Raw genomic sequence first — 26003 nt, 5'->3', positions numbered from 1 at the left:
GGTACAGTACAGAATTGGCGAGAAGAGAAATTTGTGGCACAACTGGACTCGAAGAAGGGACCGATTGGTAGAACATGTTCTGAGGCATCAAGGGAACATCAGATTAGTATTGGAGGGCAGCGTGGAGTGTAAAAATCGTAGAGGGAGACCAACAGATAAATATACTAAGCAGATTCAGAAGGATGTAGTTTGCTGTAGGTGCTAGCAGATGAAGAAGCTTCCACAGGATAAAGTAGCATGGAGTGCTGCCTCAAACCAGCCTCTGGACTGAAGACCACAACAACAACAACAACAACAACAACTAGTTGTTGAGATGGGGAAAGAGCAGGTCATACTGTACAGCGGATGTGTCGGACAAGAGTTGTTTCTAGACGCTAGTGCTAGTCTCACCCGTCGCACGGTTGCAGTGCGAGCTATGGAGCAACAAGACTACTGACGCCAGTTTGAATTAAAATAGCAGTGCTTTTCGGAGTAGCAACAAGTTATCTTTTTCCACAGATTTTCTCGGTGCTCTTACTTAACTCGAAGAGTGTCCTGTACGTTTGTAAGCACTATTACATTTTTATTCTATCTTCAGATGCGACAGGGACTGTGTCTATACACGCTCCCGTGCAGGGCCGGTTCGAGAACATTTTCGCACGCAAGCGACTTATCATTTGGCTCCACTCCCCCCCACCCCCTCCCCACTCCCGTTTTTCCTTCCTTCGTACACATCCATCCGTGTTGGTTTTCACTACTAACTGTGATGTGCGTTGTACACAGATCTTATACTTCGGCTCCCCGCTACTAATCGTATAGAAATCTCGCAGTTGCGGCGCCTCTGGCGACCCTCTCAGCTTGACACTCCAGACACCGGCCCTCAGTCCGTGACAACAGCCCAAGTAACAACGGCGGCAATATTAAACTATCATCGCACTAGATTCTGATTCTATCGGACAAAATAGAAAGCACAAACGCTTCAGTTTTTACGCTTTTTTCGTTTCACAGGCGGGGATGGGAAGTCAAGACGTAAATGGGATGAAAATAATATAAAGGAAGTCGTAGGAAAAGCCAGACTTCTTCAAATGACAGTCAGGGAGGTGAGTCAGAAATATTCATTTCCAAGAACAACTTTAGATGATAGACCTAAAGCTTTACGGGAAAGCAAGTAGTTGGTCATGAAACCTGTTTTAGAAAATAACATTCTTTTGCGAGAAAATTCAGTAATTAGCAAGAACAGCACTGTATGATCGTGTTAAAAAATAAAACAGCCAGTGTATGCTTTTTTAATGAAGAGGAGTTCTTAAATCCAGTATACAAATATACAGAGCAACTGAAAATAATTCGTCGATTCAATAGGAGAAAAATGAAAGCCGGTGAAGAGGTGTAGTTCGATTTTATGCGAGGACGTGAAGACTTAAGGCCGCGATCATGTGAATCCACGAGTCTGGAGCGAGCAGTAAAGAACGAGTTGACAGCTTTGAGAAACCAGGTGAGCTTGTGGAGAAGTTCAAGTTTATAACCATTCACGAAACAATTAAAACTATTTGGTGATAAAAATATTTTACACATTACAATTTCATGTCCGATACAACCCTATAAAAATTTAAACGACCGAAATACAAACGGTGGAAAAATATTAAAAAATAAACGAACTTACATTCTTATGACTTCGAGAGTATTCCAATGCAACCTTCAGAAACTATTATAATTTCGAAGCGCTGACGTATCAGATACTACACGACCGTCCGTTACTTCTGTATTTTTTGCTGGACTGCCTCGACTCATAGTTCTTGACATTCGGTTCTATAGCAACATTTTTATCGCAAAAAATTGATTTTGATAAGCTGTACTCGACTAGAGCAACCTCTTGTTCTACTTAGAAATTTCACTTCGACAACCTGTATTCGACTTAAGTTTCTTTTCTTAAAATTGCTTTCGCCACCATTAAAAAAAGGTGGAAGGCTCTTAGTTACGTCGCACTTTAATTTCGTACCTTTCATGTTTTTATTCTTGAACTTGAACCGATAGTACCATAAATATGTTCATATCGGGATACTTTTATTTCAGTGTCTTGATTAGTTTTCAGGAGGTTGTGCCCCACAGCTCTTGCGTATTTGAAAAGTGTCATATTACCACCTTGAGCTACTGATAAAATACTTTATTTACACAACTAATTTTAGTCGTCTGACCTTCAACAGGTTCGTGTGTTTCAAATAAAATACATTATTAACATTACAGACTTAAACTGTCAAGAATATGTAAATACCAAAATTTAGGCTAGGCTTTGCCATGGCTGTTATTGATATCGAATGAAACAAAAAGTTTACTGTTACCAATCACTATTTACACATATCCACAGCACGTTTCGAAGGTTTAAATATCCATCATCAGGTAGATTTACATGTGTAGTACAAAATATGAGCGTGTTGTATTGCGATTTTGGGGTATCTTGTGGAAATGTCTCCAGTAGTCACAGGCTCCTCTCTCTGTCGTAACACATCACGTGGAAACTGTCATATTTTGTAAACTGCTAAGAGGCACTAGGTACTACATATAGTTTCCAGACACCATTTTTGTTTACAGAATATGACAGTTCCCATGTGACGTGTTACGTCAGAGAAATTAGCCTATGACCACTGGAGACAGTGCCACTAGGTACCCTGCCGGCCGCGGTGGTCTCGCGGTTCTAGGCGCGCAGTCCGGAACCGTGCGACTGCTACGGTCGCAGGTTCGAATCCTGCCTCGGGCATGGATATGTGTGATGTCCTTAGGCTAGTTAGGTTTAAGTAGTTCTAAGTTCTAGGGGACTAATGACCACAGCAGTTGAGTCCCATAGTGCTCAAAGCCATTTGAACCATTTGAACTAGGTACCCAAAAATCGTAACACAACATGCACGTGTATCATATTAACACATGTAAATACAGCTGATGATGGATGTTTAAACCTTCAAAACGCGTGTTAGATACGAACAAACACTGACCGGTAACAGTAAAAGTTTTTTTTTTCATTTGGTGCTACGAATCTGTTAACTGAGGTAAATTGTTCTGCCGCCGCCACTGTAATTGTAGCACGTGCAAACTGTTATTGGATGCAACATATAGGACACCTCTTAGGACTGCCACATGTACTTATCGTAGCAGACGACAAACAGCGAAGTAATAGTAAGATGATAGTCGCTATCGATATATGTTGACTTTTATGACCAACTTTGCCTCTACCAGTAAACAGCGATGAGCTGTTGAACCACCTGGGCATGGTATGACTTGGTTCACAACGTTAACGCCTACTGCGGTTTTAACTTCAGTGTGTACATTTAATAGAACAGTTTTATAGATTGATGACGTAATTTATATTATGATATGATGACAGGTAACTCTGTACAAGTGTGGACTATTTACGTCTTTATGTTACGTGGTTTTCCCAATGGATCATCTCTCTGTGTTATGGAATACATTTATTTTCAATTTATTGTTCACAGTTTTATCATTTGACTACAGTGATTTTATATTTCGCCTAGCATGATGCTGTGAGTACTTTTGTGTCAGTATGTACCATTCTGTTACATGTGTGTTGGTGTTAATACTTACATCAGTTAAGAGGTTCGCGTCAGTTTAAGCCTGTAATCTTAGTTTGGTGTATAGGGACTTGATGATAGTCATATGGCTGAAATTGGTTCTATAAATAAAGTATTTTAGCAGCAGCTCAAGGCGGTAATATTCAAAGTCTCCATTAGTATCACGTCCAATTTCTCAGTCCAAATAGCTGCGTGATGATATTTACTCTAATACTGAAATCTGAAATGGTTTCATTTCGAGTATAATCTTTGCCTGTGCCCTTAGGAAAGAATTAAGAAAGTGTTTTGCTCTCTGTGAGTACAACGCAAAGACTGCCAGCGGCTGATTTAGCCAGTGAAGAGTTCTGCCCAGGCCGCTCGCTCGAACTTGGCCCCCGAGCGGAGGACGCTGAGAAGGGACACTTTCGATCGGCTAGTAGTGCATGGGCTGTTGGGATAAGCTCCGTCTCCTCTTCCTTTATAAAATAAACGAACATGTAATGGGTTAATGCGACATAGAAGTGAAAGCCTCTTCGCTCACTTTTCTAAATAACATCGTCGTTAACTAGAACAAGACAACCATTCTTCGTCGATGTTTATTGCTGTGGTACACAATACTTTATGTAGCTGAGGTTGGCAACGAGCGTAAATATTCTGGAGCGCCACAAAGTCGACCGACAAGTTGAAGTGTGCAATCTGTAATCGCTTGACTGCTGTTCTCACATTAACTTCTGCGTGAAGTAATTTGCGGAAAAATTATTTGGATGAGCATGAAAGCTATAGTTGATTTCAGTCGCTGAGATGTTTTATGAATTTTTATGAAGGATCAAATATTACAGAGGTAGACTTGGTGGAAAGGGCTCCCAAAACCAAGTAAACGTACACACAGACACTTGTGAAATTCGTTCAGGCATAGTGTTATTGAACCTGTGCTTCAAAGGTAGACTTTTCCCCCGTTATAAGCGTTTGGGAAGTTGTAAAGAGGCAGCGCACGTTCACAATATCTGAAGTTCGCACAGCAACTTTTCTGCTTCTGCTGCCGAGCGCATCCAGGTTCCCCACTCGCTCCTCCTCTTTACGTCCATTTAACTTCCGATATGAGCGGAGTCGAGTGTCCAACTTTGAAGAAAAATGGAAACAGGGTAGGGGGCAGTGAACGAGAGAGCGGTTCTTTTGTCTGACAGAGCGCACAGGATGGGGACGGAGGGTGGTTCATCTAATTGAAGCTAATTAATTCCCGTAGCGGTAGCGCTTTCCGGGCAGTCGGGCCGCGGTCTCGGTTCGCTAATGAAGCGCTGCGGGCTGCCGTTCGGCAGCGGCGAGGGGGAGGCGAATCGCTGGCGGATCGCTGGCCGCGAGCCATTAGCTCGCGGCGACGCGAAGCGTCGGGGCGTCGCCTCCGCCTCTCCAATTGCGTCCGGTCGAGAGGACGCCCAGGGGCGGACAGACAGCGTCCTCTGAGGCTCTGGCGCTGCCCTGCTGAATTTCACTTTGGAAGGCCAGGCAATGTAGGGCCCAGATTGTAATGGAGCGTGCGTAGCAACTGCAACATCGCTTCGCGTTCCATTGTGTAAACTCGCCAAGCAAATCATATTTCACTTTGGAACGCTGTACATAGCGTAGAGCCCTTACGATATGGTTATGTGACCATCCATCGGTGACACAAGTCATGGCAATAAAGTAGTGTGTTTGTGCACAGTGAGAAGAGTAGGTGTGGGCACTTGGCAGAAAGGGGCTCTCGTATTTGGTCCACAGCATGAATGAAGTTGTCCAATTTGGAGGCGCTTCATCACTGACTGTCCAACTGTGTCCTCAAGGAACGGTGTACCACTCGGAGACAGTGGTGGTAAGAAGAGCCTAATCGATAGGAACCATAGAGGAGCGGTACAATTTATCAGTAGCTATTGGCTTAGAATCGGACGGCAATTACTGCCGTACTTAAATGCACGACCACAAATCTCAACAAGTTGCCGAGCGAACATTTCGAAGGGAGCTATGTGCAAAGTATATTTGGAGTCGGGTACAAAGCAAAAGGTCATTCATTCTTTATTATGGCACAAGTAATTGCTTGTCTGCATTGTGTCAAACAGCACAGAAACTGAACAGTAGCTGAGTAGAGGCGTGTAGTGTGGTCCTACGAATCGCTATTCTGTCTCTTTTTCTAATGACGCGAGACACCAGATGCACCGACAGTCTAAATTGGTCTAAAGGTACACTGGGATACATGTATCGGAACTTGTATGAGCGTGCTGGCCGCTGGTGGCCGAGCGGTTTTAGGCGCTTCAGTCTGGAACCGCTATGGTCGCAGGTTTGAATCCTGCCTCGGGCAAGGATGTGTGTGACTTCCTTAGGTTAGTTGGGTTTAAGTAGTTCTAAGTTCTAGGGGACTGATGACCTCAGATGTTAAGTCCTATAGTGCTCAGAGCCATTTGAAGCTTTTTTTTTATGAGCTTCGTGTCAATCTGACATGTCGGGATACATCATCTGGCACAAAAGTTCACGCAGCTTGTATCCGAATCTTCCCGCCTATACAAGTTGCATATGCATTTTGTGTATAGCTTTATCACGATATACTCGACAAGTAGCAGAGCTACTGTGCATGCACAGTACCATCCTTGGCGCCCTGCCGCCATGTTTGTTTCAGAATGCCTATTTGATCCTGAGTGATATGTGGAGTCCGTTGTTGTATTCTGTACGTTTTGTGAGTTTTCCTTTCTTCAGCCGTAACGGCAAACGCAACAGCAGATAAAAATGTAAAGTCTTGGAAAGCCGTCGCGAATTCCAAACAGTTTTGCGCCGCCGGACGCTCTGATACAAGATGTGAATGCACGGTCATACGTGTATGACTTGCAAGTAGCGCGCTCCTACAAGTCGCGATATATGTCCCAGAGATGCATATATATGACGCGCATACTTGTGCCGATACAAACCCCAGATGCAAATCTACCTTAACGTGCGCTGTCTGGACAGTGTACTTCAGGCGGGCAGCAGTCATGCAATAGCTTATGGGTGTTCTTCGTATCCTGAATTGGACTCACTTATTCAGGTTCCCGTGAACTTAAATGAGGATGTGTATTTCAACATGCTCAGTGATCAATTGTTGTCCTTCTTGTACGTTATGATGATGTGTAAACAGTGGATACTCTCACCTTGCAAGATGACAAAAGTCGTGTTCACAGAGCAGCATGCATACGCTCCTGGTTTGACGAACATTCACGCTTTCTGTAGCAGTTAGACAGGCCGCGCTAAATCGTCTGCCTTAATCCCATACAAATTGCCTTCGACTAAGTGGAGTGGGTGAAAAGTAGCAGTCAACATCCCCAAGATTTATTAGGTCTGCGGGATCTAAACCTCGATGAGTGTCTTCAGCTGGATATGGTGTACTTGCCGGTCACTGTGGCCGAACGGTTCTAGGCGCTTCATTCCGGAACCGCGCTGCTGCTACGATCGCAGATTCGAATCCTGCCTCGGGCGTGGATGTGTGTGATGTCCTTAGGTTAGTTAGGTTTAAGTAGTTCTAAGTCTAGGGGACTGACGACCTTAGATGTTAAGGCCCATAGTGCTTAGAGCCATTTGAACACGTGCAAATACGTGTGGCCTCTTTTTCTCGCTAAATTGAGGCCTTTATGAAGGCTAGTGGTGATTTCACACGTTATTAGCGTCATGTCTCCTGGAGATGACTAATTATTTGTCCATTGCATTTAACTCGTATAAGTATAGTCTGCATACACAACAGTAGTGCATAGTGAAATACCAATAATAGTGCCTGCAAACTTCGATTTCATATCGTGTAAAATATGACGCTGTCAAAGTTGTAATAGTTTTATGGTATTATAGATCTTAAATTAAATGTGACACGTGAACTTCTCAAATTTTCGGAAGTATGCTTTTCAAAAACTGTTGTCGCGAGGGTTCTGATTCGCCTCTCCACGGTTCGCGCGGCTACCCCCCGTCGGAGGTTCGAGTCCTCCCGCGGGCATGGGCGAGTGTGTTGTCCTTAGCGTATGTTAGTTAAAGTTAGATTAAGTAGTGTGTAAGCCTAGGCACCGATGACCTCAGCAATTTGGTCCCGTAGAAACTTACCACAAATTTCCAAATTTCGAAAACTGTTATTTCTCTGAACTGCAGTTCCTTGGACTTCATGTTAAACCAATTTATTATTCACTGATGTAAACAGATTATTACTATTACTTTTAAATATTTTATAGCACTTAAACTATTATTAATTTATTAAAACATTTCCCGTACCTTATTTGTTAGTATTATTGGCCTATACCTCTGGCACGTTAAAAGTGGCGGTTGCGGCTGGTTATATTTGAGGGAGGGGAGAGGAGTAGTACAAGTTGACAGAGAGACAATAAACAAATTGTGAACATCCAACCCTTACCCAGAACCGAGCCGTGCATACGCCCCTGGCTGTAGAAGCCGTACTCGGTACTCGTATCACTTAAATGGCATGGAGAAGGGTAATTCATTCCAAAATAACGTACATCACAAAGCAAAGAGGAGAACATATGCATTCAGTAATGGCTGCCCCAATTGCCTATTGAGGTTAGCAGCACAGTAAACGAAGCCGCATAGGCCCGGTCACGACCGACACCCTAAACAACCATGGTTGAAAACGATCAGCCCTCCTCCCTACTTTAAACGGCCGTATCAAAGTGTCCACACAGTGCTAAGTATCTATAGCAATAGGCGAATTCTGCCGGAGCTGCCCGAACGCAGCTGGAGTTACTCGAACACTGGTCGCAGCTCTGCGGGGGAAAAAACTTGATCAGTCAGTATTGTACCACTCTGCTTCCAGTGCCGCTATTATCATACCCATACGGTACTACGGTTCGGTTTCGCAAGCTCTGACCCGACTGCCATGCAGTTTTGCGCACTCCACTGAAACTGCATGCTAAAGCCGTCCTCGCACGCGACGTGTTTCTCATCTTGAAGCTGCCAAACATGGTTTCCATCGCGGTTGTTGCACGCATAGAACCGAGTTCGTTACTACACGTAACGTGGGCCTCATCGTGAATTGCGGCCGCAGAGCTCTCAGGGGACGGTTCTCGGTCGTATCTGTCGCGCGAATCATACAGTTTGTTTACGAAAATGGACGCGTAATACTACTACGTTAGATCTATTAAAACGCACACTTTTTCCCTTGTCCATTGCTAGCCACGTTGCTCCGCAAAACTGCAACACCGCTCTTATTAGACTACCGTTTCTACTTTTTAGAATATATGGAATACACGACTTGAAGCAAGAAAGTACAGGACTGTAATGCAATTCCTCTCTAGATAAAGCAAAAAAGTCGTTTATTTCATTTGTTTACTGCAGTATTTTTTAATTTTCAAGACTTCTTGTAAATGTGTGTGTGTGTGTGTGTGTGTGTGTGTTTGGATATCCGCAGACAATTACACACAATATTAGTCAAGAATTTATGTCTCCCAAAAATGAATTTTACGGATGAATTTAGAAAAAATGTTCAGTTGCAATCCAATTGGGCAGTGACGTAGAATGCAATCTAGTAGTTCATTGGCCCATGTTGCCTGGCAAGTTTACAAAATCGAACACACTCACTCGTGTGTGTGTGTGTGTGTGTGTGTGTGTATGTGTGTGTGTGTGTGTGAGAGAGAGAGAGAGAGAGAGAGAGAGAGAGAGAGAGCGAGAGCGAGAGCGCTCTTATATACAAAGATAACATTGGGTATCACGGCACATACTGCTGTTAAAGTAATAAAAACGTTCAGGAATATTTTAGGAGATGTTACAATGTCCTGGAGACTTTAACCACCCATATGTCATTAACTAACATTTAATTATAACAAATCGTACCAATAACAACGCGTTTTTGATCATTTTTCAATGCAGCAAATGGCATGCTTTCATAACACGCAAGCTATAACACGAAAACAGCTTATTAAGCAGCTCGAATTATGTACAGATGCACTCAACATTCCTGCCAACGTCATTTGTATATTAACACCATAAAGACCAGCCTGACTAGAAAGATGTCACAATCCCTCATAGGACTCAGAGAATGTGCAACAAGCGTGAGATCAATTTTTCTGGTGTTTAGCACATTTGACTGAGCACTTTTCCTGCATCTGCCATGTTTCCTGTGTTGTGGCGCTTGTCCTACAGCCGCTTGATGGTGGACTTGATAGGTGAATGCTTACCATTCTTTTGTATGAAAGTGTACCCTCTTCTGTGACGTGTAACCTACTTCTCCTTCAAGGATCACACCTGCAACAAAAATGAAACATTCTTACATAAGGCTACATCACTTTATCATCAGAATGGAATACACAATGTCATTCCCTCAGAATACACTTCGTGCTTTTCCATGAAATACATTGATGTTGGAGCGATAGCAGTAAAACGCAGGTGCATGTGTCCGGTACTCATACCAAGAACTAGCCGAGTTGATATTTTCTCGACTGACACAGTAGGAACAGTTGAGAGGCTGCATGCCTGCACTACGGAAGGTATCCCAGATAACACCAACCGAATCACCAAATGTATGCACCTCCGTTTCAGAGTTTGTGTAGAACCAATCTTTCCGGGTCTAGCGTATGTCCAAACAGCTGTTATTCCTTGTGCTGCATCCACCATAGCTTCTCGTGTAAGAGTGAGAATGCAACGAAAGCCAGTAGCCTGCGTGCTGATTCCCTTCCCCTTATGGCCGAACTCTGTTGTGTGCGCCTGGAGGTGCGCAGAGACAACGATGATTAGCTCGCTAGTGAAGGTCAGCAGTGCCTGTATGACTAATACGTCACCCGTTTCTAACTGCTCTGCAAGCTTTATCACATTATTTTATGTTTGGGAATTAAGTGGTCCATCACACGAAATTTGAATAATTTGCAATGAAAAATTGGGATCGGTGTGAGTTCACGTTCCGTCATATTATGTTCATACATTCCTGCCTGTGAAGTAGAGGCAGCATATTGAATTTTTATTTGAACTGGGAAGAGATTTATTTTTTAAATTTTTCTTAAACTTGGGAAGAGATGTATATTTTTTCCAGAGTCAAGAAAACTTCTCCTGTGCCACAAACAATACAGCGATAGTGAACTGTTAATAAGATTCACTGAATCTCATAAACGGTTCGAAATATCGAAATGAATTTTTGTCAAATGAAAGTACCCAAAGAGGACAATATGGTTTATACGTGGAACTTTGTCTACCACGATATGCAGATAACCACAGATTTTATCAATGGAATAATGTGCTTTTGTAAGGGCCATTGATAGTTGGTGAAATGTAAATAGCATAATTGAAGAAATTACAGTTTTATATTTATATTAATAATGAGCTTTCTAGTAAATTATTGGGTGTCTCATAAACATTTGTTTAACAATACTCTGTTATGGATTCTGTCACAATTGCAGCAGCATTAATGAGGTGAAGCTGTGTAAACCCCAGTTTGGCAAAATAAGCGAAATTGAAATTGGCGCCAAGATAAAAGTAGGTGTTACACAATATGTGTCACTGATAACCCTTTCCTGAAAGAAAAAAAGGTTAGCAAATGAGACAACAATAAATTTCTCCTCCTATTACAACAGCAGCGGAATTCTGTAAACCATTGCATTTTTAATAATGAATAGCTGGGATTAAAACCAGACAAATGTACTTTTTTTCAACACCTCAACGGCCTGAGAAATAAGAAACAAAATCTCATACCAGATAGCACATTGTCTTTTCGTTCCTATTCATGTAAAGAATAACTGACTAAACATATTCAGCACAAACACCTTTTTCTGTTTTCTGAAGGTAGTGATAATCTGTTTTGAACTTGATGAGTAGTTGACAAGATTTTGCATATCGTCAGTGATCACAGCTTCAAAACTACGAAACAGTAATTTTGTCTCCACAAGAATTACTGTCTTGGAGCCGTCTGTCTTCGTTAAAACACGGTTTATTCAGTCTGTGAGCTGCTTGCCATTACTCATCAATATGTATACAGATTTCTTCTTTAATATATCAGATGATATTTCAGGTGAAAAAGGTCGGGAATTCACTATGGATGGGGATAGAAACAAAAAGATGCTACTTGTGACGGGAACTGTTTTCATATTTCTCAGATCATTATAGTATAGAAATAATATCATTTGAGACTTTTCAGCCCCAGCTGCTCATTATTAAAAATACACGGGGTTATAGTGTTACAACTCATGGAACGATTTATTTTCCTCAGAATTCTTATCCTTTCTTTCTATAGAGGAGCATCATCAATTTCAACTTTTAAATAATACATGTCCCTTGTTGCCATATTAAAATTTGCTTCTTTTTCCAAAACACAACAGAGGTTACACAATTTCTCCTCACTAAGGCGCTAATGCAGTTGCAATTGCGACAAGAATGCTGAAACAGTGTATTATTAAACGAAAACCTCAGGACGAGTCAGGTTATTAGGTTGTTACACAGCTTATTCTTTTTTTAAAACTGATTTCTTCACTTACATGTTGCAACCCAAGACTAATTCCAGTTTCATCAACTGTCGACGGCTCTTAAAAAAATACATTATTTCATTGATGAAATAAGCTCTTAAAAATACATTATTTCATTGATGGAATCTGTGGTTATATATTTCTATAGATAAGGATGTTCCACATGTTAACGATATGGTAAATTATTCTCCTCTAGTGCGCAGTCATATATTAATAACTCATTTTCACATCACGAACCATTTATGATACACCGGGGATGTTATGAGCATTTCATTTTTGATATATTATTGGGCATGTACGAGTGGAAGTGATCACACTACATTCAATAAATTCCCTCGAGATTAGTGATAATGCTAGTTACAGATATCATCCAAAGTTTAAAGAAAATTTCAAAATGTTAGCCAGTTTTCATATGCAGGGATTTATAGGCTAAAATACACCAAATAAAAACTCATAGCAATACCTATTTTTCATTGCAGTCTATTCGATTTTCTTGCAGCTGGTTATTTAACCCCGAAATGTCGTGATAACTAGGCCTATTAACGAAATGATTGGCAGTTCACCACGAAACGGACGAATGAGGCTACGAGATGCAAAAGAATGATTTTTCTTTACCGAATAGTTTCTTTAAAATCGTTTAAGAAAAAATGGAGAGCATCCAGCATGCACGCGCTGCAGTTCCCACCGTCTTAAGTGCATCGGCCACCGGCTGCGCCCAGCAGATGCTTCCCTCATTCGTGCTGGGCTTGCGGCACCTGTCCGGTGTACTCGGACTGCTCTGTGTGCTGCTCCGTTACGTAACACGGGCAGATTCTTGGCGCTGCTTCATAACCGGTATTCTTTGTGCGCACACCCTTTCACTAAACCTGACAAGTTCTTGCAAAAGTTTGGTGATTCGGCTGTTATTCGCTCTGTAGGGTACTTTTCTTAAAGCATCCTGACAGTCTTCCGCCATTCCCATTTTCTCGACTGCAGTCAAATACCATTTAGTTTTTTTTTAATTAACAGCTCTTTACCTCAAAAATTCCAGTTATAAAGTAAAGCTGTCCATAATACGAAGGTTGATTTGAAAGCTGCAGTGCTTTATTAGTTACGGTGCTAACAGGTAGCATATCAAAAGCCGTAGCTTTCCTCCGATCTTAAAATTGGTTTACTTACTCAGTTACACCATCATTAACAATTTAACATGGACACCGAAATTTTCATTTTACGTATTAACAATCATTAGAGGTGAAGGAAGCGTCGGTAGAAATATGAGGACTAACTGGGGTCGGACCCCAGGCTTTGAGTTGTAGTACCCTTAGAGCCACAAACAGCATATCAGTCTGCAAGTCCTGGCAGTAAGCACCTCCTGAAGTTTGAACAAGTCGTTGAAGTTCACCCTTATACCGACTTAATCGCGTAGAAGGAAAACCGCAAATATATCCCAAACGAGCTGTGACCGACCGGTTCTAACCGTCTGGAACCGCGCAGCTGCTACGGTCGCACGTTCGAATCCTGCCTCGGGCATGGATGTGTGTGATGTCCTTAGGTTAGTTAGGTTTAAGCAGTTCTAAGTTCTAGGGGACTGATGACCATAGACGTTAAGTCCCATAGTGCTCAGAGCCATTTGAACCATTTGAACCTAACTCCGCGTGGTCGGACCAGGAGTTGAACCTCTGTCGCCCCGAAAAGAAAAAAGTCATTGACTTCAAACGTGGACTAGTTGTTCGATCTCACCTTAGTAACAAAGTCATAGGGACATTTCAACCCTTTTAAAGCTGTACAAGCCGGATGTCAGTAAAATGAATGTAAAGTGGAAATGCGAAGGAACGACCACAGTTAAACCATGACGGACAGGGAGCGTTGAACGTTGCGGAGGGTGTTGCAAAAAATCGGGTGAAATTAGTGATGGAACCACTCGCGAGTATGAAAGTGCTGCTAGTCCAGTGAGAACGACGACGGTGCGGAGGGAGTTAAAAAGAATGGGATACAGTGGTCGAGCAGCTCGTCATAAGCCATACCTTTCTGTAGTCAATGCTAAGCGACGTCCAGGTGGTGTAGAGAGCTACGCCAGTGGACTGTGGATAACTGGAAACATGTGATTTGAACTCATCAATCTTGATAGACTCTGTGGCAATCCGATGGAAGGGTGTCGCTGTGGCAAACGCCTGGACAAACGTTACCTTCATGTCTAGTGCCAATAGTGTAGTACAGGAGAGAGAGAGAGAGAGAGAGAGAGAGAGAGAGAGAGAGAGAGAGAGAGAGAGAGAGAGAGAGAAAGAGAGAGAGACGGGTTGGGTTAGGGTGTTTCGGGGAAAGAGACCAAACGGCGAGATCATCTGTCTCATCGGATTAGGAAAGGACGGGGAAGGAAGTCGGGCGTGCCCTTTCACAGGAACCATCCCGGCATTTGCATGGAGCGATTTAGGGAAATCACGGAAAACCTAAATCTGGATGGCCGGATGCGGGATTGAACCTTCGTTCTCCCGAATGAGTCCAGTGTGCCAACCACTGAGCCACCTCGCTCAGTCAAGTATAGAAGAGGTAATGTTATGGCAGAGAGGTGTTTTGTCATTATTGGACTGTGAACCCCTTACTGCGCTTAAGAAAACGCTAAGTGCGGAATCATATGAACACATTTTGGAGCATTGAGTACTGCGTACAGTAGAGGAACAGTTCAGAGGTAATGGTTGTATCAGCATGACAGCTCACCCGTCATAAAGAAGCATCTCCGAGGCAATGGTTTGTGGACAACAACATCCCTGAAATGGAATGGCCCGCCTAGAGACCTCAGCTGAATCCTGTAGGACATCTTCGGGACGAGTTAGAAGGTCGACTACCCTCCAGATGCCAGGGTCCAGCATATTGTTTTCGCTCTTGAGAAAGACTGGGCTGCCATTCCTCTACAGACATTCGTACACCTCACTGAAATTATCCCCAGCAGAGTTAAAGCAGTCACAACGGTGAAGGGCGGACACACCCCATTTTAATGTCTATTAGTAGGTTTCCGGATATTTTGATCATATAGTGTATGTCTGCTATGTAAGGTTACACCGGTGTCAGCAAAACATTTCATTCCTAAAAAGGAGGAACACACTACGACATCACGATGACTGCCCAGCTCATTGGGCAGAGCATTCTTTGCCCGAGTTCCTCCCTGCCGCTGGATTCTTCAAATATGACCTATAGGTACCTACAGGGTGTTTCGATGTCTTTGCTACAAACGTGTAGGGGGATAGATCCCATCAGGGGAAAGATCTTTAGTTAGAGACAAAATGTTCTCAGACACTTCAACTGTTTATGCCGTCTGGAGGGGGCAGGGCGTAGGAACTTTGCAGTATGTGTTGCCTATCATCTATTCATCTGCACTTCACGAAAGGTGGTAGGCCGCGCAATATTGAAGTTCCTGATTGCCTTCTAAATATCTTTCTCCGCTTGGTGACACACACTTCTGTGGTTTTCTTCTTGAAACTCACTTTATCAATTTCCTGGGTTAGGTAGTATGTAGCACACCTGGTTGATAGACCTTGTCATTTCGGTGAAATCTCGTCGTCCCAGGCCAGGCGAATACTGAGGACGAGGGGAAGCGACGGCGAATATTTTGTCTCTCACAAAAGGTGTTCTCTATGACGCCATCTATCTCCCCCTTAGGACTTCGAAACACCGTATGTAAATGGCGGGCGCCCCTGCCTCCGCCGTGTTAAGGTTTTAAACCTACAATTAAGTCCGTGACGGAAGTCATAAAGGCGAGCTTCACTCATTACGGTTATGCGAAGTGATGCCAGAAGTTACGTCTTTCTCATTTGTAGGTAAAGTCAAGCACTTATTTCACAGTTTATGGTTATAGTTTACAAAAACACATGGTTATGAATGGGCATAAAACGACAATATGAGCAGCTTATGTGCACTTTTCGTCTCAAAAGCTATGCAACGTCTAATGGTCATTGCATGTAAGACACCCAGTTCGCATACCGCGTCTAATAGTAATCACTCTGAACGACATATTCTGTTACAAAAGCCCCAGGTTTTGCGATCGTGGTTGTCCTTACAGGGCAGACAAAACGCTCACAGAGTGTAATCGTAGTAGCTCGTGAACTTTCTGCACTAGAGCCCTGTTAAAAGCCCCACAGTGATCAAAATCATACGTCGGCCACCGGTTTTGTAGTAAAAATAGAAATCGATCTGTTTAAGAAATGAACACGAAGAACTATTAAATATGTTTTCTGGCTGTATATATTTGTGTCGCAGCACACAGCATGTGGTGTTTTCATTTCCTAGAAACAGCGTAGCGATTGCACATCTCGTTTGGAGGCTATTCACTTCAGTTTCTAAGTGGAAAGACCTTTAATCGTATATTATGATATGGCATCCATTATTTGAAAATCATGCAGTTTTCCCTCGTGTAGACACCGGTATGGTTTTCGAGTAACGAATTAGACATTTAACTACAAGTACAGTTTCAGTTTGTTATAAAATATTTCAATGGACTTACTTTCTTAAAAAAAAGTACGTTAAAACGAAAAATCGTGTAATATTCCAGGCCACCCACTGAAGAAACCTTGTTAAAAAGGTGAAACGCGTCTGGGTGTACAGACAAAATAAAGCATTCATGTGCATCTCGCAAAAAGGCGCGCCCCTGTAAACTACTGCCATTTAAAGTAAGGTATACGTGGATAAGTACAGTAACCTCAACAATCACTAGAAGCCTACATTTCACGTTTCGAAATACAGAGTAGAGCGTAAGGGGGAACAATACCTTTCGAGACAGTTCGCCACGCAGCTACATTTTATTAGCTCTGCTGGGATATGGTGCTGCACGGTCGGTTCACTTCTTACGGACACGTGCCAGTCACGCGAATTTCAATTACGGACGAATTGCGTCGAGGAACCTGTTTTACTTAGGAATCCCAAGAATCAGCGCTCGCCCAGTCCAACGTCGTTCCTAGCGTTTCTCTCCTCTCAGAGCATCGAGCGCTAACGTTCTTCTTTTCAAGAGATGCTGCGAGCCGTGTCTTCAGGCCGCTGGATGTCACACTCACAAATAAATTCAGGAATGCATTCAAATACATCTACATCTACATCAACATGACTACTCTGCAATTCACATTTAAGTGCTTGGCAGAGGGTTCATCGAACCACAATCATACTATCTCTCTACTATTCCACTCCCGAACAGCGCGCGGGAAAAACGAACACCTAAACCTTTCTGTTCGAGCTCTGATTTCTCTTATTTTATTTTGATGATCATTCCTACATATGTAGGTTGGGCTCAACAAAATGTTTTCGCATTCGGAAGAGAAAGTTGGTGACTGAAATTTCGTAAATAGATCTCGCCGCGACAAAAAACGTATTTGCTTTAATGACTTCCATCCCAGCTCGCGTATCATATCTGCCACACTCTCTCCCCTATTACGTGATAATACAAAACGAGCTGCCCTTTTTTACATCCTTTCGATGTCCTCCGTCAATCCCACCTGGTAAGGATCCCACACTGCGCAGCAATATTCTAACAGAGGACGAAAGAGTGTAGTGTAAGCTGTCTCTTTAGTGGACTTGTTGCATCTTCTAAGTGTCCTGCCAACGAAACGCAACCTTTGGCCCGCCATCCCCACAATGTTATCTATGTGGTCTTTCCAACTGAAGTTATTCGTAATTTTAACATCCAGGTACTTAGTTGAATTGACAGCCTTGAGAATTGTACAATTTATCGAGTAATCGAATTCCAACGGATTTCTTTTGGAACTCATGTGGATCACCTCACACTTTTCGTTATTTAGCGTCAACTGCCACCTGCCACACCATACAGCAATCTTTCCTAAATCGCTTTGCAACTGATACTGTTTTCCGGATGACCTTACTAGACGGTAAATTAGAGCATCATCTGCGAACAACCTAAGAGAACTGCTCAGATTGTCACCCAGGTCATTTATATAGATCAGGAACAGCAGAGGTCCCAGGACGCTTCCCTGGGGAACACCTGATATCATTTCAATTTTACTCGATGATATGCCGTCTATTACTACGAACTGCGACCTTTCTGACAGGAAATCACGAATCCAGTTGCACAACTGAGACGATACCCCATAGACCCGCAGCTTGATTAGAAGTCGCTTGTGAGGAACGGTGTCAAAAGCTTTCCGGAAATCTAGAAATACGGAATCAACTTGAGATCCCCTGTCGATAGCGGCCATTACTTCGTGCATTGCACAAGAACGATGTTTTCTGAAACCATGCTGATTACGTATCAAATAGATTGTTCCCTTCGAGGTGATTCATAATGTTTGAATACAGTATATGCTCCAAAACCCTACTGCAAACCGACGTCAATGATATAGGTCTGTAGTTCGATGGATTACTCCTACTACCCTTCTTAAATACTGGTGCGACCTGCGCAATTTTCCAATCTGTAGGTACAGATCTATCGGTGAGCGAGCGGTTGTATATGATTGCTAAGTAGGGAGCTATTGTATCAGCGTAATCTGAAAGGAACCTAATCGGTATACAATCTGGACCTGAAGACTTGCCCGTATCAAGCATCCTGAACAGCTAGCTGTGACGTCAAAACTCTCTGTTGATACATTTTCCCTAACACTTTACAACACACTTCTGTCAAATATCTCGTACTGAGTGTCCTGATCGGTTCATAAAACTATTGTCTAACGTTTCATCGCTATTTGAGGGGGTGGGGGATGGGGGGGGGGGTGAATACTCAGAGGTGAAAAACTGGCAACTATCTAGAAAGATGAAGAGGCCGCGGATTTAGAGAGACCTTACCAGGTGCACATGACAACTAGTCATAAGATGTCGAATACTTTCATCGGTCGTTAGAATAATACTTTATGTACGAAGTCGTCATGCGTATTATATTTAATGTAAATCTATTTTCTTTTCATTTAAAATTATTATGGTGTTTTTGCTTCCTGTCTTTCCTAATGCTTTCTATCTTCTTTCCATGTTGTCTTTTCATTTCTTCTGGCCATGTTGGTTCTAATGTCTAATTTATTGTTCCTTGGAAACCTTCTAAATTTAGCATTTTATTAATAAAAAATTTGTGTTACTACCGGTACTTTCATGTTGTTACTTTGTAATTCTTATCGTATTTCTGTAATCTATGTCGTTGTTGATATCTTTTTCAACAAGTACGGGAATATTTGTTACATTAGTCTCCATTCACTCATTTGGTAGAGCTGTCCAAAGATTTTTCTGTATGTTTTGGTAAATTTCCTACTCATTTTCAAACCGTCTTTAGTTTGTACTGCACCCACTGTTTTTCTGACAATCCGTCTTTCAAGTATCTTTCAGCATTCGCAAATATGTAAACATGCTGATGCTCTCTCTATGGCATAGTGCTTTAGTTTTATTTTCCTGTGTAAGTGGTTGTTGCGATTGATATTTCTAGTTAAACGCTGTCCCTTTTCATATTATTAAATCTTACATGCATTGCAAATTTTTCAAGTCCGTTCTGCTGTGTGATTTTTCAGAGATATTTTAATGTAATAACTCGTTCTATTATGGGGCTTATTAATTTCTTTTGTCTCCGTATACAAGCGTGCATGGTAATGAATTTTCTTGAGTAAAACTCCAGTCTCGAGATATGTTACTTCATTATCTCTACGCTGTGAAGCAAGTTCCTCTACGACCGTCTTACTGATCCGTTGAAAGCGACAGTACTTCTCTTGCGTGACTAAATGGGTGTTACGACTTCCAGTACATTCTTGACCAAAGTTGAACGGATTTTTATAAGCACCAGCTATCGCCACTGAGTGACGTTCATCTTTTACATATTTAAGCAATTCACCTATTTCCCTGATGGGCTTGAAAAGTTTAACTCCCACACATTGCCGAAACATTTGTGTGTTAATGGAAATATAGAGCGACTGATTTAATAAAATAATTCAGCGGTAAGCAGTCGCTGTGGTTGTGCCATTATGGTTATTCTAAATAAGAGGAGATGCGTGGCTATGTACTTTTGTATATGCTTGAGTGGGTATGGACTTATTTGATTAAGGGACTTGTCCTCAACTAAAATTATTTCATAATAGTTACACAAATTGTGTTTGAAATACTAAATATTTAATGACACTGTTTGACCACCGAACCGTTTTGATTCTTATCACCTGTTACTAGAGTAGGCTTCCGTAGACTATAGTGTGTAAGCATACTGTGCTATTCCTAGTAGCTTTGGTCGCTTAAGATAGTAACTGCGTTACCTGTACGTTGTTAGGTGTGCTGCATACGTATCAGGATTACCTCATTTCGATCGCTTTGTTTGCGTATGCGATCAGTGTCTTACTGTATTCCCCCAGAAACCGTAAAAGATGAACAATCTAGAACTGGAGTGTGGCTGTATAAAGGGCCGCATAACCTACGGAAAATTTTTGTTCTGCGTAGTTATCCTCCTGCCTGTTAATTAAAAATAAACTATTTGTAGCAAAATTGAAACTTACAGTATTTAATTCAGGTTTTATTCGAAAATGTTTGATAAGACCGTGAAGCAGGGGAATATTATAGTAAAAATATTAAAAAAAAAAACAAGAAACAATACAGATTTATCATACAGCGCTAGACAAAGCAATTTACTCTAAAAAAAGGTCATTAAAAAAAAAGAGCGAAACAGAAACATATCAAACAACGCTTGAATACTTCGTGGAGCTTATATAAAACATGTTTCTGTTGTTGTTAAACAACTATCGCACTTATTAATTATAGCAGGAAATTCTAGCCTTTGATTGCGATGACAACGTGCTATTGATCACAAGACAGTAACAATAATTATATAGACGTTTTGTGTTTGTGCATGTAAGCTGTAATTGGATCAAAGGTAATTATTTTCGTAACATAAAAGCACAGAAGTTACGCGAGCAGCAATCTTTTTACTTACACAGTGGAGTTTAAAATTATAAAATACACTGTGGACTAACGATGCGCGGTTCTAATTATGTGGAAAACAAACAAACAAACAAATAAATTAAAAACAAAGAGAAGTCATCGGCTCCCAAACCGTAGTTTTGGTAGAGCGCAACTGCACCTGTTACTGATTAATCAGTGTTTTATACGAATACTGTTGCCAGAATTCGTTATTTCAAATAAAACAATTATTTTTACGAAAATAAAAATAAGCAGAAATTTCAGACACGTATCTGAACCGAGATAACCTTCTGTCGTCATTTCTTTACCACCAACTTCTAAGAACTTGCATAATGTTCTGGAAGGCAAATAAAAAAAACTTTACTTTAAAAATTGTAGGTTGAATAAAAAATGTAGTGGGCTGACACTGCAGTACCTGAAGCAATTACATTCTGGTACAGGCGGAGACGAAGAATAGTGGCGAGAGCCAGCCAGCATCTCGTATGTCAGAGAAGTCCTGCTCCTCTCGAGAACTTTACCTGCGACAGAGAACATTAGGGTGAGCTGTGACTTGTAAACAGTCGTCGTAGTTTTAACACTATAAAGTGCTAGTGGGTATTCTTAACTTCAGTTCTAGCAAGAGAAACGAAGTCGTAAGTGAGGAGGGAGTTTTGGCAGCTTCTTGTTGGTCAACCCTTTCCGTACAAGATAGAAAACGACCTCCTCGCTTTCCTTAACGGTAGTCCCACTTCCAGGCTTGTAATTCCTTTACAGAGACGAGGCGAATAGAAGTCGAGTGATCTGAAACAAACACAGCCAAAATCAGCATCGTCCGATAGACAAGAATGGTTTTGCTTCAAAGCCAATGTGAAACAAAAAGAAATTCCTTTCTCAATGATATCAGTGTCTAAAGACACCTCCTTGAATTACACATTCACCAATAAAGTTTTAGCTATCAAAATTATACGTAAACAAGCAAATGTGGAAGTTACTTCACAATCGACAAAGAAAATGGGCAGTACTGCTTTTAGATTTTATGAACTTTGCATAACGTCTATATAGTATGAGGGTGGTTTGAAAAGTTCTCGGGACGAAATAGAAAGAGAATACTTACATCACTGGAACTTTTTTATTTTTCAATGTAGTCTCTTTGTAGATTAAATGCACTTGGTCCAACGATGTTCCAGTGCTTTGATTCCATCTCGAAAATGGGTTTCCTCGGGGCCTGCAAAATAGCTGTCAATTCCGACTATCAATTCTTCGTTTGTAGTGAATCATCATCCACAAAGAAAAATTTTTAGTATTCGGATGAGCTGGAAGTCTGACGGAGCCCTATCAGGTGAATAAGGCGGGTGTGGCAATAATTCATACCTTAGTGCATGTAATTTTGCCATGTCCAATCTCATGAGTTTTTGATCCAGCGACAACAGTCTCGGCACCCATCTGGCAGAGAATTTTTTCATTTCTAATTCTTCAGTTGAAATGTGATATGCCCTTTCAGATGACATCTGGCAAGCATGGGTAATTCATGCACTTTCAAACGGCGATCCTTCATGACCATTTTGTGTACTTTTGCAATGATTTCTGGAGTAGTGACACATCTTGGCCGAACACTGCGCGGATCTTCATCTAAGAACTCCCGACCAGATTTTAATTCATTTGTCCACTCGGCAACAGTTGAATATGAAGGAGCCGAGTCCCCACAGGGTATTCTGTAAATCGCCATGAAAGTCCTTTGCTTTCATACCTTTCTTTACGTAGTACTAAATCACTGCTAGAATCTCCATTTTTTTCCATCTTCACAAGTCACTACGCGGGAACAACAACAGAGCTACGTCACCGCCACAGCTCTCTTCCAAGAGCACTGACGTGGTACGTCTTAACAGGCAACAGTCCAATGAATATCGCGTGAACAACTCGATGCGCTAGCGATGACCTCTCGTGGTGATTCCGAGAACTTTTCAATCACCCTCGTATTATCACTAATTAATAAATATAGTATAGTAAAGTTATATGCCCAATATAAAGTTGAAGCAATTGTGAACAACATTTTTATTTGACTTGCTGTCGCTAATCTCCTGCAACAAGTTAAGCCGCTGCCGCATTGGAACACGGGTAGTAGATACACGTGCCGGACAGGACATGTACATCCGCCTAGCCTTCCGTATATGCCTCCCGTCCCCCAAGCGGATCCTCTAGACCTCATTCCTTTCCCCCCATCTGCTCCTGTTCCTCGAACATATCCGCGTACTCTACGTCTCCCGCCGCCTTGATTCCCCTCACCCCCGGTTGCTCCTCTCCTCTCCCGTCCCCGCCCCCCGCCACGCCTTCACTGTTGTGTCCCCACTACCCTCCATCTCTACACCCTTCATCTCCTTTCCCAAGGTGGCTTCCATCAACTCCCCCTCCCGGATGAAGCCCTCTCTCCCTCCATCTATCCCTCCTATCAACTCTGATCCCCCCTCCTTTCCTCCATCCTTTCCCTGGGCTTCCTCTTCCCCCCCTCCCATCCTGTTTTCTCCCCACCAAACCTCTCCCTACCTCCCCTCCACTGCCTTCCCCACTTCCTGTCGTGTCTGCCCAGCACCCCCACTCCTCTTATGGGTCCTCATCCTCCATTGGCTCCTTTCCCGCCTCCCCCCCCCCCCCCCCCCCTTCGCTTTTCCTCTCCTTCTCCCCTTTTTCATTTTCCCATCGTCTGTAGAGTTTTCCCCCCATCTGCTCTCGGCTGTGGTATGTCACATTCGCCAACTTTTTAGTGCAGTGTTTCAGTGACTGTTCAGTGTTGTTCGTCTTTCTCGTGTTGCGAACAGAAACCATGCTGTCGCTAGGTGTGAATTTTATATCTTTTGCGAACAGCAACCAGACTGTCACCGTGTTTTTTTTAATTGTCTGTCTATTGTTTTACCTGTCTGCTTCGTATGTATTTTACCATCCCTCTGTTCTTTGTTTTAAGTTCCACGATTTTTTTTTTTTTGCCGTGTTACTCTTTAAGTCTCCGATTTCATCGCCTGTTTTTCTTATTTATTCTCTTCATCTTTCTAACAAAGTCTGTAGGCTGAAGAGCGGCATACTAAGCTGCTGCCAGCCCGCCCCCTTCGGGGGGAATTGAAATTCAATAAAGAAAAAAAAAAGACATGCACACAGAGCAGTTGCGATAATACGCGAAGCTCTTCATAGAATCACACTAGATCGCGTATTCGTCGCAGGTTCAGAGTAGTCTGCGTGAAATGAACTTTGTCTTCGTAGCTCATTCCTGTAGCTCTTTTGTAACAGCAATTTTCACACAAGACTACAGACGACTGGGTAATTTCTTTGTAAATCTGCAACATGGTTTCTTATTTACCAGCTATAACTACTTGCAGTAGTGCTTGCACAGTGATGTACATTTACCGTTAATGTGCAATGTATTGCAATGTAAAATGGGTACTTGAATAAAGTAAACAATTTTCTACAGTTTTGTGTTGCATTCTGTTGTGTGTAGATACGAATACCAACAACTTTATTTTCATACATCCTGCACTGTATTATTGAAAACATGCACTTATCTCTCTCTCTCTCCCTCTTTTTGATAAACTTTGTGGGCTGTATAGAAGACGCAGTAGGTACAATTTTGAATAGGTGCTCATGTTCATAAGCATTTGTTTTGAAAACTACTGGAAAACGAAGGTATTCAACTCTCCAGCGTCTGCTGTGTGAAAGAACGACAATAATTCGCTTTAGTAGATATTATTTTTGTGTTCAAATAACAAATACAGTAGGAATAACCAAAGTTGCTGATCAAATGAAAGCTACAGTACTGTTACTCAGGTACTCTTTTCTCCAGTGGCTATATTGATCTCGTTTCATTTATGTAGCAGCTGCTAGCACGGGGTATTGTTACCACTTCAGTTAGTTGGTTGCTATGTAACAATATGATATTCACAATAAATTGCTATTGCCCATCATACGCATTAGGGTGAAATATATTATTTCACACACTTATTCCTCTTGCATGGAAGCTGTACATGTTGCCTCACAAGTCTGTATTCAGAATGATACCTGCTCGATGCATGCTATATCATCTCTCAGTGAGTAGTGAGAATTCAGAAACATTTTCTCTGTGAAGAAACTGAGTTCACCCTTGTCCCACTTCTGACATGCAAAACGATGGAATTTTATTGATTGAACGGTAATTAACTGCTACTCGTGATTCTCGTACTTCTGAAGACAGTATGGCATCAAAATCGGAGGACGTATTTACAGGTAAATCACTTGTACCGTACTTGTTTTTTTCTTGACTAGGATAAATGTAAGAGAATAATCGGTGTTGCGTGACATATCCAGAAAGACACTGAAGTAATGACCTGGGGACGGGGAGGGGGGGGGGGGGGAGGCAGTGGCGAGGTAGGTGTATAATATAATATTATCGTGGCCGTTCATGTTGTACGTTAAAGACTTAGCAGATAGCATTCCTTGAAATCATAAGCTTTTCGTACGTGTAGCAGTTATCTATGAGGTCTGTTTATCTGATCAAAATTACAATAATATCGATTTGCAGCTCCACAAAATATACCTTGGTTCAAAGAATGATAACTCACTATTAAGTTCAAAATTGTGCGCTCCATGAAACGTAGAGCTGTCGGATTAATAACACACTACTAGATTCATGTGGTATAAGTGATATGTGGTAATATGAAGTGGAACAACCATAGAAATAAAATGGCAAGTAATGGTTTTTTTGTGTATACTGGCAAATTGCTGTTAGTCTACAACAGATAGCATACAAAACACTTTTTAAAACTATGCTTGACTACTGCTTTAGTGTATGGGACCCGCGTGCGATCAGACTAAGAGGGAACAGGAAACATACACACTGAGGTGAAAAAAATCACGGGATAGCGATATGCACATATGCAGATGGCGGTAATATCGCGTACACAATGTATAAAAGGGCAATGCACTCACGAAGCTGTCATTTTTACTCAGGTGATTCATGTGAATAGGCTTAAGAAGTGGTTGTGTCCGCACGACGGGAATTAACAGACTTTGAACGCAGAATGGTAGTTAGAGCTCGACATGGGACATTCATTTCAAAATCGTTAGGGAATTCAGTATTCCGAGATCCATAGGATTAAGAGTGGGCCGAGAATACCAAATTTCAGGTATTACCTCTCACCACGGACAACACAGTGGCCAACGGCCTTTACTTAACGACCGATAG

At 41.9% G+C, this 26003-nt stretch overlaps 1 protein-coding gene and 1 long non-coding RNA gene across 9 annotated transcripts in view; one reads left to right on the top strand and one right to left on the bottom strand.

Moving 5' to 3' along the window:
• LOC126365733 (multiple PDZ domain protein) overlaps nucleotides 1-26003 on the top strand; it is a 2074088-nt gene that overhangs the window by 643169 nt on the left and 1404916 nt on the right. The gene's annotated exons all lie outside the window — the stretch shown is intronic.
• LOC126365738 (uncharacterized) overlaps nucleotides 1-26003 on the bottom strand; it is a 54135-nt gene that overhangs the window by 10213 nt on the left and 17919 nt on the right. Inside the window, exons 2-3 of one of the 2 annotated variants that reach the window (XR_007566256.1) lie at nucleotides 21237-21601; nucleotides 9701-9767 (exon numbers count right to left, since the gene is read on the bottom strand). This is a non-coding gene — a long non-coding RNA (uncharacterized LOC126365738). Of the gene's footprint in view, nucleotides 1-9356; nucleotides 9768-21236; nucleotides 21602-26003 lie in introns of those variants that run through there. The other variant, XR_007566255.1, reaches the window with a different exon arrangement.

The sequence above is a fragment of the Schistocerca gregaria genome, chromosome 4 (assembly GCF_023897955.1).
Source record: "Schistocerca gregaria isolate iqSchGreg1 chromosome 4, iqSchGreg1.2, whole genome shotgun sequence".
NCBI classification, from domain to species: domain Eukaryota; kingdom Metazoa; phylum Arthropoda; class Insecta; order Orthoptera; family Acrididae; genus Schistocerca; species Schistocerca gregaria.
The sequence above is the reverse complement of the archived record's forward strand: the minus strand, read 5'-3'. Positions and strand labels throughout refer to the sequence as shown.